The following is an 11,563-nucleotide window of genomic DNA, read 5'->3' on the forward strand; positions in this document are numbered from 1 at the left end:
AACGTGGGCCATACCAACTCCGTTTCGATCAGGGCAGTGACCACTCACACTTAGTTCCACAGAAGCAATGAAAGAAGAAGTTGAGAACAGATCCACAAAATAAACTCTGTTGTAGGTATATGATTCAAATATCCCCATCTTCGTATGAAGTCTTGTATTAAAATCTGTTGAGCCTAACATTTGTTTCAAAAGGTGATGAGACAGAGTAATCGACTAGATAGACAAACAGAGGACCCTGAAGAAGTTTAAATATTTATATATTGCTTATATATCCACTTATATAACAGCCAATACACATCCCTTCTGTTTTATATTTCAACTCACTCAGATCACTCTTGAATCAAGGTCATCAGTGATGGCTTAATCATGAAATCCACCAGAAGTTTATCGACCTCTGTTTAACGTGACCTTTCTGTAACCTCTGTCAATGATGAATACTTCCCACTTCCAGAAAAATCTCTGCTATTTTGGCTTCTATAGTACTATGTGCTCTTGGTTTCCTCTAACCTCTCTGATCAAAGTCTACTTTGCTGGCAATACCTGAAGTGTTAACATTCCCTAGGATCTTGATCCTGGGTTTCTTTGCAGAGCATGTTCCCGTGGTTCATGTACTAGTCATCTGTTCAAGGATCCTGATCCTATAAAATTATCAATGTCAGAACACTCCCAAGAGTGTTCATTGCTATAATATAGGTTATATTCTGGATTTGTTTCCACTTGAATACCCCTAAAGAAACCAAATCTGTACCAAGGTAGACTTATTTTCTAAATATTTTTCCTCTGTCACCCCATCTTCATCCAGCCACAAAATCTTATTTATTCTACAGTCTAAATATCCTTCATATTCATAGTTTTCTCTTAATCTCCATTCCCACCAACTCTTACTCAGCAGTCAGCTGGACCACTGCAAAAGTCAAAAGAGAAACAAGCAGAAACTACCTAAATAGCTTTCTTGCTTTTAATATCATCCCATTTTAATTATATAATAATTCATGTGATTCTACTAAAATAGCCACTTTCCTATTCAAACTCCTACAGTGGCCTTTCTTCACCTATTAGGTCAACTCCCATATCTTTAGCAGAGTAGAGAAGCCATTCATACTGCGTACACCTTCACTTCTGGGTTCATGGATCATTCTCCACACATTCACCCATGCCTGTGTCTCTTTGAACACTCATGTTCACTACATGTGCTATGATTTTTCTTACCTCTGCGGCTTTGCTCATGCTGATGTTGTTAACTGAAAAATTCTCCCCTTCTTTTCATACTTGAAAAATTATCTTTTAAGTTTCACACAAAAATACTTTCTCCTGTGGCCTTCTCCTGTGCAGTCTCCTGTTCCTCTTTCTTGAGTTTCTCTGTATTTTGTACATGTTTTCATCACATAAGTTTAGACAATGGCCTGTAAGCATTTCTTTACATGTGCACTTTTCCTTCACAGGGGAAAGGAACCATATCTTATTTGTCCATGTCCAACACCAGGCACACTGCCTGGTGCTCAAAAATGTTTGTTTTATTAATATTAAGCAGAAAAGGAAGTATATGGATAAAAGACATATGGTCTTTGATTTCAGGGAAATACATTAAAAATCTAAAGATCTATCATTAAAAACAAATATGGGGGCGCCTGGGTGGCTCAGTGGGTTAAGCCGCTGCCTTCGGCTCAGGTCATGATCTCAGGGTCCTGGGATCGAGTCCCGCATCGGGCTCTCTGCTCAGCAGGGAGCTTGCTTCCCTTCCTCTCTCTCTGCCTGCCTCTCTGTCTACTTGTGATCTCTCTCTATCAAATAAATAAATAAAATCTTTAAAAAAAAATATGGATTTGCTTTTATTCCACCAGAGAGTAGAACTAATAAAATTTACTAAGAAGAAAATTTTTGTTTAATAAAATAATGTACTCTCTAATTCTTGGAATTATTCAACAAACAAAAAGGAACTCCCAAAAGTTGATGAGCTTCCCATTACTAGATTCAGGCTGAAACAGTATGGCCTACTCAAACAGAATGTGGGCTATATGCAGTACTTATACTGGATGAGGGTTTAGACCTCCACAAGTTTGATGTTCCTCTGTGAGAAAAAGACAGGTTTTGAGTGATTTTTAAAAAATCTTTTGAGGAAATAAGATGATTTCCTATCTCTGCCTTAATTTTGTATTTAAAATGCTAATTTTAAAATACAGTCAGTGATGATAAAGGAGTTCACAGAAATATTATAATTCCACAATATTCTGGGAATGCATAACTAGAGACACTGTAGTGGAGCTATTTGGGAGGAAAGCGATAAATATTTAACTGACGTGGGTACTTAGGAAAGATGGACATATGAGTCAGATAAATGGAAGGTCAAATAGCACCTTTGTTACCAATAAAGATAAACTCTGCCACGTTCTTCTACAGGCATAATAAATAACCCCTGCATTAAAAATACCCTCACCCGCCAACAAGGATGCAAGCTTCCCGCATGCCAGAGAGTAGACAGCAGAGCAGCAGAAATTTTGGGAGGACCCAGACAACAAGGAGCCGAATTTGCTTTATTTCTTCTCTATTTGCAATAATCAATGGAAGGCAGTGAGCAAGCAGGTAGAAAGAAGCTAGAAGTACTTTTTTTGCCAATTCTTCTCGAAAGCTAAGAGGAAGTTTCCTCTTCTTTATGAAAAGGAAATGAAGAATAGAGCAGGTTTTTTTAAAATATTTTATTTATTTATTTTGACAGAGAGATCACAAGTAGGAAGAGGCAGGCTGGGGGGGGGGGGGAGCAGGTTCCCTGCTGAGCAAAGAGCCCATGCGGGGCTCCATCCCAGGACCCTGAGATCATGACCTGAGCTGAAGGCAGAAGCTTAACCCACTGAGCCACCCAGGTGCCCCAGAACAGAACAGTTCTAATATACTTGCAAGAGCAACGTCTTTCAGTTGCCTCTTAATCTACAACTGACTTTACTTATTAAAAAACACAATCTTGTTCAATCCTAAAGACTAATCTCTTTCTTTAGAATGACTTGTTTTCCTTTTTATTCATGTGCCCATGGATTCAACGAACGTTTATCAAATGCCTAAATGCCTACCATGCTCCTGGTTATTTTGTGCTAGTGATCAAAGACAGATAAGCTTCTAGGTCACTAAAGAGCTCTAGCTGGAGAAATGGCCTTTTAACTGATGATGATGATGATGATGATGTGGATGATAAGTGATACACCAGAAAATAGAGGCAGGAATATTACACCGTGAACTCAAAAGTGAAAGAGAAATTAATTACTGGAAGAAAGGAAAAGGGCCATGGTGATGAAAATGTCAAGAATGAAGTGGAGTCCTGATGCAGGCTTTGAAAGATGAAGAGATGCTCACTAACAGAAGGTAGGTAAGAACATAGGAACAAAGATACCCCTGGAGGAACAATGTCCATGGGCAAAGGTACAGATATTTGCATATGCAGAGCTCTGTAAAGCATTAAACTAAAAGGAAAGTACGGCACAACATTCGATATATAAAATAAATATATTTGATATATATATAAATATATAAATTAATAATATAATAATATAATATAAATTATAATATATAATAATAAATATATAAATATATATATTATATATATAATACATAAAAATACATATTTCCTCAGTAAACTTAAGTTTATTGAAGCAAGGAACTTTTGTATAGTTTAATATGGTTACAAGGACCTAGAGGTGAGACATTCCGAACTAGTTAATAATAGCCAAATGATTTAGGAATTTATTCATTAACCATTATTAAATAAGCTCTGGAGCCCTCATCTTTGGTTGATTTCCAACAGTCATATCTCAGAGGTCTTGGCACTTGATGTCTGAATTTAAGAATTTATGTCTATAATATAAAGATTAAAAATATTTTGCTTCTGGGTCATTAAAAGTTTTAGAATAATAAGCCATTCCCTTGCAGTCCGTCTACTTGGTAGAATGCCATTCGGGAATGTGTTCTCTATCTGAATTCATAGGGGAAATAAAGCAGTGCTCTTATTAAGGAAATCCATTTCCTCCAAAAGGATAAAGTATGACAAGGACTGTTTTTCCAACTTAACGTAAATTTCATAACATCAGCAGTGTGCCACGCAAACTACTCGATGGTGGAGCTCTCACATGCCACAGAGTATATGGGCTCAGAAGAGACAGAGATTCTATTCCCCTTAGCACAGGCATGTCCTCCACACAGCTCTTCAAGATCTACCATGATGAATCTACTTCTAACTCTAAGTCTTATTTAGTAGATAGCTTCTTTCAAAACAGCTAAAATGATTTTTCTTCTCTTTCCTTCTCTCTCTCTCTTTCTCTTTCTCCCTCTCTCTGTGTCTCCCTTTCTATTTCTCTTCTCTTCTCTTCTCTTCTCTTCTCTTCTCTTTTCTTTTCTGACTCTTTCTCTTCACAGATATAGCACCAGTGATTGAAAAGCCTGACCTGCAAATCTGACAATTCGACTTATCTAGGACTATCTCTAAGTACAAGGTTGACATTATCTCAGCCTGCATCCTGTGTAATTATAGTATTTGGCTGGCATTGCTGAACAGGGGCTGAAATCCATCAGGTTCTAGTTAATCTGCCTTGATTAACCGCAGCTGGTTGGCCGGAAGAAAATGATTATGAAATAAAGTTGTTATGTCTTAATAATAAAGATAACTGATATGCAGGGCAGGATGGCTCTAGGGTTAACCTTTTCCTATATATGAAGACTGTATAATGTGAGGGAAGAGGAGTTATTTCTGTCTTTTTTATTTTGTAGTTTGTGTCTCCTTTCTTTTTACCTTATCTAATTTCCCACCAGTCCTGAATTTTCATTACTCTTCAGTGAACCACATATATTAACCCTTTGGATGTTTTCCAAACAGACCAAACTAGAAATTTAATGGGCATGAGATCAGCTTCCTTCTTTTTAATTAGTCTTCAAACTTAATCTTGTCTTGTTTTATTAAGAATCAGTTTATCTTGCTAATGCTAAGGTTATGAGTTATTCACACTGCAGACAGGATGACGATGAATTTACATGGTGATATTAGATTAGATTAGTATGTCTAATGATATGTGACATGGTACAAGCTGTATATTCAACACTTAAAACAGGCTTCTGGAGTTGGGGAAAACACCCCATCACCATTTATACAACACAAACAATTCAGCACACTTCCAATTCGAAATTCTGACTCCTTCCAACAAGAAAAGATTGTCATAAAATTATTTACCCAGTAATTGTGGCAAGGCACAGATGATGGAACGGTACTTAAGAGCACAGATTCCACAGTCATACCCAGCTCTGCCATCATTAGCTGTGTGACCCCAGGGCAAATTACTTAACCTCTCTGTGCCTAAGTTTTCTCAAATTTAAAATGGATATGATAATAAATAAGTAGCTGCCTCATGTGATTATCATGAAGATTAAATGTGTTAACATATCTAAAGCACTTAGAACCGTGCCTGGCATTTAATAAGCATGGTAAATGTTCATGGTCGATAATATTCAAACAGCTGAAGAAACAGGTCTGTCTGGATGGAGATCCTGTTGTATAGTCAGTAACTACAACTTGCAACTATAGCAACTACAGCTCTTCAGCTCTAAATTCTTGTGTTTGATACTTGACTTCAGGCTATTAACATTTAACCAGAGGCTCATAAATAAGATGAACTATGGTTAAACCCATCATGTTAATGCGTCTACTTATAAGAAAATAAAATTGCACATAAAAATGGTATGCCATGGATTTCTTTTGGCAGGGTAGGATGAGAACAAGAGAGGACAAGGGAAGATAATTTGCTAGAGGCCAGTGCGTCTGGACATGGTTCTCGTCTCTTCCTTATCCCACCGCTGTCATGCCCTTACAGCACAGGACCAACATGACTGTGGACATTCCCCCTGCAAAGGAACTCATTTCAGTTTCTGGGTTTCCAAGTTCACTTTGGAATTCCTGCCTTGGCTACCGCACTGACTCTTCTTTCTTCATAATTACATCTCTAATGTAAACGCATCCAGCAATGATCCTTAATTACATCCTCTTAATTATATGCCTACTACAGATGCATGCCAACTTCTCTTAGTCAGTGTTTAGTCAACTGGTTAATACTCAACTAAACAAATACATAGACACATAAGAATATCGTCAGTGGGGGCTTTGGGATCAAAAGATAGGCTGAGGACTATGTATTTTAAATAACTTCTGATGATTTTTCTGTGGTCTTATAAATTTGGGGAATTGCTTTGAATCATGTTAAAACACCTCTTCCATTTTTACAAATCTTATCTAAATTTCTAAACAATAACAAAGGAAAAAGCTTGAGGACAGACTTGGGATATTCGTTATGTGTATGTTTGTAAGATTTCAAGACACCATACATACATTTATGTATTTTCGTCGATCTTGCAAATCCCCTTTTATTTTAGCTGAATAGAACATATAAAAGTCAAAACATGTCAAAACATAGGTCCTCTTTAAATTTTTTTTATTTTTTTTAAGATTTTATTTAGTTATTTGACAGAGAAAGATCACAAGTAGGCAGAGAGGCAGGCAGAGAGAGAGGAGGAAGCAGGTTCCCTGCTGAGCAGAGAGGCCAATGCGAGACTCGATCCCAGGACCCTGAGATCATGACCTGAGCCGAAGGCAGAGGCTTTAACCCACTGAGACACCCAGGCACCCACATAGGTCCTCTTTAAATTAAAAAAAAAAATGTGAACCATGCATTCGAGAGTCATTTTGGTGTATTTTATGAACTAAACTAAATTTCTGCCCAGGTACTTACTTCTTACCATATTAAATCTGCACAACTCTTATTAACACCAAGGAAACTTATTCAAGTTTCTTAATGGAAAGAGAATTTAAGAACAAATGTATTTCGAAAAAGAACTACCATGGTTAATTAGAAGAAAAGAAAAACTTTCTTTGTTAAAGTCTGATGTTGGACGGTGGGGAATGCCTGTATTTTGGGTTGTAAAGAAGAAACTGTTCCCCAGGCATCATCTTTTTAGATGCGGTTTATAATAAAGAATTTTAAGATCTTCTTTTGCTCCCAAATGTCTGCATATAGGGGAGACTATACAGAATTAAATCACTTCAAAGTATTAAGAAGTCTATCTCTTTTAAACATATTATTATGAAAATAGAATTTTCCTAAGATCTCACTTTCTGGAGTTTTTATTTTTTTTAAGCAGTGGTCTTTTTTTTTTTTTCTTTAATAATATTCAGTGCTGCTTGTGTTTCCATTCCTATAGTGAGCTTCCTAACATCTGTTTTCCATTTTTCTTTAATTTCCACTCATGACCTTTGGCCTATTCTCTGTGTTTAGAGAAAAACAGGAATTAAAGTTGACATTATCTCTATGCCTTCTCCAAACTGCATAAATTCACATTCTCAGCCTGCCTTCTATTTACATACAGGCTTTCTGACCACAAAAGCAATTTGTCTACCTATTGTTTCAGAGGACATTTCATAATGTTCAAAATAGAAATCAGCAACCCCAGAATCATGTTCTGGGGTGCTGCCAAGGGCTTCAGAGCACCAGAATATTTGTTCTAGATCTGTGGCCACTGGGGAAAATTGGTCTGGCCCAGTCCACTGTTCTAGAAAATCCCCAAAGTATGACACAATGTGAACTTTATTTATAATTCTAACACTTAGTCTCTTGCATGAGACTAAATACTAATACAGCTTGAAAATTATGTTTACACATTGAAAAACATTACGCAGATGAGCAGGTACTGAATGGTAAGCTATTCACCCAACTATTCACCAAAAGCAATAATGAATTAAGCAAAGAATATTATACTAATGCAGACTATACATTGGAGCGTAAAAAGCATGAGTGATATAGAACCCACAGATAACAAATATTCTGAATAGGTGGCTGAGAGGGTACGAGATTACCCAGGGAATCCTACATGTTTTAATGATGCTGAATGTAGTGCAATACACATTTTTGTGCTTCTTTCTTTTAATTGCATTAAAATTTACATATAAGAAAGTATATAGATCTTTCATATGCAATTTGGTGGAGTTTTCCATATATATATACCTGTGTTCCATGCCCTCCTAAGCAGAATATGCCTAAAGAAGATCAAATTTTCTTGCTGTCCCAGGCTCAGAAATGATTGTACTAAAATATTGTAGTGCCCTCAAGATCTAATGATGTGACTAGAACTCTTTGCGCTTACATTAAAAGATGGTTGTGCCATGGGCGCCTGGGTGGCTCAGTAAGTTAAGCTTCTGACTCTTGATTTCAGCTCAGGTCATGATCTCAGGGTCATGAAATAGAGCCCTGCGTTGGGCTCCACATTTGGTGGGGAGTCTGCCTGAGATTCTCTCCCTCTACCTCTGCCCCTTCCTCTGCTTGCACTGTGTGTGTGTGTGTCTCAAATAAATAAACAAAACTTTAAAATTAAAAAAAAAAAAAAGATGTCTGTGCTTTATCTTATTTTGGTCCTTTTTGTTTCCTCTGTATTTTCTGTCTTCTTTTTTGTTTTAACTTAGTTATCTTTAAATGTCTGGGTCTAACACAAGGTCAAATAAAGATGTTCAACAAATGTTTATAGTAATGAATTGGATATCTGATGTCCATGCTGTGGACACTACATGTGTAGTGAAAGTGAATAATATTGAGTTTTTGTCCTGACAAACAAATATTAGTAATGCTAATGAGTTTTTTGAAATTGCAAAGTACCTTACTTGTCCAAATTAGGTCAAAGCTTGCCATGTTAATACTTTATGAGTTCTATTGACTGTAGAAATACTTGGGCTACTGACTGAGAACTTGAGCTACAACCGTGCTAGAGGAACCTCACTGAGGCAGCAAGATGATCAGTTGATAATACCTACAGTCACATTACAAAATGAGGCAAATTCTATGAAAGACTATTCAACAAGGCATCTGCCTCCGCAGTCCAGCAGTTACACACAGACTTCACTTTAGGTGTTTGAAAGTTTCAAAGTTATTTAACTTTACTATGTTCAGAACTAGCAAAGATTATGCCACTCAATCTTGAAGAGTTTCTTCGATTTTTACAACCCATATGCTCCATTAGAAAGGGTTGGAAGGAATGCACCACAATTGTAAGGAAGGTTTGTTGCATAGGGCATGAAGTCCCAAGACTCTTAAGTTGCCCACATCACCCTCCCCTTCCCTCAGTGTGTGTGGCTCACATGATTGTTATGGAGACAGAAAAGTGGTGAAGAACCCCTGACTTCTGGTTTTCAGTTTGATAAAGGTAATTTTACAGAGGATTTATAAGAAGTCCAAGAAAAGCAACATTCCCTAAGAAGCAGAAAACACAAATAATTAGATCAATAATTGTTACCCAAATCTCACTACAGAAGCAGTCATGCCATAAACCAAGACAGAGGACTTCAGGCTGCCCACACATGCTCCACACTCACCCCAACCCTTCCCCAACCTGCAAATCCATTTCACTAGAAACAGAACTAGCAAATATCTTAGCTTCTCTACTCCTTTTGTCATTAGCAACTAGTTTTACAAGTTTTCTTTACAAGTGAATTTTCTATTTATCGACATAAAATGCTTTTTATACAGATTGTACTGCCATATTTTATCATCAAGCAGCACACTGCCCTTAGAGAAGCACTGTCTCTTAGACAGTAAAATACAAAATTTCTGAGAAGAAAAAAGTGAGCTTAAAACAAAGACAAACCTTATGGTTTCTCTTACTTTTATTATTTAGGATCATTTCTTTATTAATTACTTACTTATACTGTTGCCTGGGTGTCTGGATCTTTTTCTCCAGATGCAGTCTTATGCAATTCTTTGAACTCACAATTAAAAAAATAAAAAAGCTATTAATGCTTTTCTATCCTTTTAGAACAATAAGAAAGTAACCAAAATGTTTTCCATAGGGTAGAGAAGTATATAAATAAATCAGAAATCTTAACAAAGGCTGGCTATTTCTGTCCACCATCATGCTTGAAAACTAGGAATTTATTTTTGGTTGATTTTATATTTTTTCCTCTGGTGTGTCATAAGAGTGATCATCAAATTAATAAAAGAGAATTTTTTTCTCGATACAAGAACCATGAAATATAAGACATAAATCTGGTTAATCATTCCTACAAGTTTTTATTTAAATGTGATTGAATCCATTTTAGTATTCTGAATATATGACCCTTCGCTCTTCCAAGTTTCTTAGTTTTTTTTTAATATTTCTTATTCTCCACTACAAAGTTTGTATATCCAGTGTTTATTCCCACTTTCTTTAAAAAAAAAAAATGGTCTTGGCATATTACAGGCATACTTTTGATATTTGCTTCCTCCTCTTTCTTAAAATAAAAGTCCAAAAACAATTCCAAAAAGAGCCAGTAATCTCTTGATTCTTCAGCGGATCATCCAATCATAACTACTGTTTGATTCAGGCCCAGTTTGTGCTCCTCCCCAGTTGGACCATTCTCATCAGCACTCCTCTTGCCTCCAACACTTGCTCTGCTTCCCCATAGTAGAAATCCCGGACCCATGTCTCACCATCACCCCGTCTTCCAGCAGCATGGTCTTCTGTGCATCTGGGCAGTTGAGGTCACACAATCCCCAGCATCTAAGTCTTACCCAGAGGGGCTCATGGAGACTCCAGCTGCTCTGGGAGCTACACAGACAGACACAAGAAGAGAACCTAGAAATGCAAGGAATTCAAGAGAAAGAATGAGATGGAGGGGAGGAGAGGAAAGAAGAAGAGCTGGCAAATAAATTCTTTCAGTTTTACCTTCCTTCACAACAATTCTAGTGCACAACGCCCTATATTGCTTCTCGAAGGCCACCCCGTCTATGCAGTCTTTTCTTGTGAAGTTCTGACCAGCACAGTAATGTAACATTTGTATTTACTTTCCCTCCTTCTCTGACTCACATCCGCTTTTCTCTCTTTCTTGCTTCCCTCAGAATTCTGTTCCTCCAAGAAAACATTAGCATGTTAGCTTCACCACAGGCCTTGTCTTATGGGAAACTAGGGTTTAGATACATTTTTACTCAATCTGATTATCCTTCATAGAAACTGGCATCATACAAAATACCCAACAGATGCTGAATAAATACTTACATTTCTTCTGGAAGATCAACTAATTAAAAAAAAAAAAATAGACAGTAATATATCTAAATACCTAATGGATACACCAAAACAGAGGCTTGTCCTTTATCATTTATTTTTATGAAAGTCTAAATATTCACATTAAAGCATTATTTAACAGGAATCCTCATAAGAAAGATTATATTTAAAAGCTATATTTGGCCTATTTTCGAGTGAAAGAAATAATATTTCTAGTTTCAAAGCAAAAATATCTATTTTTATCTTCTCCATTCTTAACCCTTGGCTGTTTCTAAATTTTTCATAGCACTTCCCCCCAACTAGGAAAATGTTGAACTAAAATTAAATGATTACAAGACATTTGTGAATCTACATAAGTATCTTTTTATAGAGGTTTTTTTTTTTTTTCCAGTGGAGGCTGAATTGTCAACATCTGTCCTCATAGATGCCAAAATACAAATTCCTTCACCACATGTTAACTTCTCATTCCACCCATGTGACTTATGCTAGTTCTCAAAAAAAATAGATATTGACAAAG

General features: G+C 36.6%; 1 long non-coding RNA gene across 1 annotated transcript; it reads right to left on the reverse strand.

Moving 5' to 3' along the window:
- Positions 1-10,051: 10,051 nt before the first annotated feature.
- On the reverse strand, positions 10,052-10,797 carry LOC309862936. The gene is made up of 2 exons (XR_014310806.1): positions 10,711-10,797; positions 10,052-10,620 (listed from the first exon to the last, which is right to left on the reverse strand). It is a non-coding gene; the product is annotated as an uncharacterized lncRNA (long non-coding RNA).
- Between the last annotated feature and the right edge of the window lie 766 nt (positions 10,798-11,563).

Source organism: Mustela nivalis, assembly GCF_964662115.1.
Source record: "Mustela nivalis genome assembly, chromosome: 4".
Classification (NCBI taxonomy): Eukaryota; Metazoa; Chordata; class Mammalia; order Carnivora; family Mustelidae; genus Mustela; species Mustela nivalis.